This window comes from Rattus norvegicus, chromosome 18, assembly GCF_036323735.1.
Source record: "Rattus norvegicus strain BN/NHsdMcwi chromosome 18, GRCr8, whole genome shotgun sequence".
Classification (NCBI taxonomy): Eukaryota; Metazoa; Chordata; class Mammalia; order Rodentia; family Muridae; genus Rattus; species Rattus norvegicus.
This window is the reverse complement of record NC_086036.1, coordinates 59,375,634-59,377,558: the sequence shown is the minus strand read 5'-3', so window position 1 is coordinate 59,377,558 and position 1,925 is coordinate 59,375,634.

The following is a 1,925-nucleotide window of genomic DNA, read 5'->3' as shown; positions in this document are numbered from 1 at the left end:
ACTACAATAGGAAACTAACTACTAACCAAAGAAATAATTCCACTCAGTTCTAGTTTGATTAGCCAATGAGTTTCATTGGAGTTGCTTACAGGAGCATGGACAATGTAGGCTGTTACAGCATAGAAGAAGCGTCTTGTTCCAACAACCTCAAACCAATTATATACCCTAGGGAAGGTGAGGTCTCATGCATGCCATACAACTGCCTCATGATCTCCCCTTCACTCTGACTAAATGGTAAAGAGACCAATCTTATGCGAGTCTCCTGTGGGCGATTGCTGACAGTTCAGGAGAGTAACATCAATGCCATATTGGAGAATAAAATTTCACACCACCCATGCACAGAGAAAACACTTACAAGCCATCTTTGTAACCTATGGAATTAATGTAAATGGATAACACTTATTTAAGTATATAATTGTGTGTTTTTTTTAAAACGCATCCATTAAAAATTTTAAACACAACCAACCACACAAACTGCACAAAACTGTCAAGATACCCACATTAGTAGTATACTTTGAAGTCTAGCTTGTGGAAGGGAAGATTATTCCAGTTATCCTTTTCTGTTCAGGGATGAAATAGAAAGATGCTGAGATACCAGCTTATCTGTCTTTCTTTTTTTCCCTTAATTAAATGAAGACAAACAAACCAGCCTCCTCCCTAGGATGCCTAACACTGCTCTGCTTTCCTGTGCTGAGCACACTGCTGAGGAGAGCTGTAGCCTTTCCTGTTCAAGGCTGTCCAAGACCCTGCCTTTCCTGGGACTTGGCTGTTTCTGGTCCTCGTCTTCCTCTTACTGAGGTTTCTCAAAACCCTACCTGCATTGATCATGCTGCCATATAGGGCTCTATCCTATCCTTCCCCACTCCCTAGGTGACCCAATGTCTCCCAATTCCTTCCTAGGGCTTTTTGCTGACACAGACATTGGCTAAAACTCTGTCCTTCCTCCTACTTAGGTTGCCCCAAACCCCAGCTACCATTCTTGGGACCCGGCATATACAGTACTGCTGTAATGGGACTCTTGATTCTCCTCTCTGAACTGCCCCAAATCTGCTTGCCTTCAGCAGGACCCCATACCTAATGCTATCAGTACCTGTGGTCCTCCTATTATGCAATAGCACACCGGCATTTCTTTCTCCCATCGAACTGTAACATAGCACATGCTGACCAACCTTTCCCCATCACTACCACTCGTCCTAGCCTCTGGCAACCACTTCTCTGCTATTTGCAGTCAGCGATGCTTAATTCTGAATTAATCAATTAATTAGTAATTTTTTGCGCTAGGTTCTTTCACAAGCATTCACCTAATTATCCCAAAGACCTTCTATTTCCCATGAAATGAGATGTAAGAAAGCAGAATAACTTTTATAATACAGGATGCATAAAGCTTTGACTTTAAGGCTAATAATTAATTGCAAAGAGCTTTAAAAAAACAAACATGGGTGGGAGGGTGGGACTGGGGGGAAGGAGGGAGAGGGACTGGGGATGTAAAGTGAATAAATAAATTAATGAGACAAACAAAAATGTAACAGTATAAACTACCAGTTTCTATCCTCTAGGCTAATTTAATGGATAGATTGGGATAATTTTAAGGTTTAAACAGTACTTTATTAACCACACACAAAAAAACCACCTCTAGCTTTGTAAATCTCAAGTAACTCTTTGTTCCAATGAAATTATACTTTGGTAGGAAGTCAAGTGCACAGCCTTAGCTATTAAGCACCAAGGAAAGAGGCTGCCAGGCACCTATTACTGATATGGGCATTCAATTAAGAGTTCTTGGAAAAACCAAGTTCTTTTTTTATGAGACTATGAGTCAAACCACCTCTCTTTTAGGCATTGGTGGTTTGATCAATGATTAATTATTGGACTTGTATCTCTCCCCAGGAAAAAGAAGTACCTTAAATATTTTTATTTCATTGTGTCCA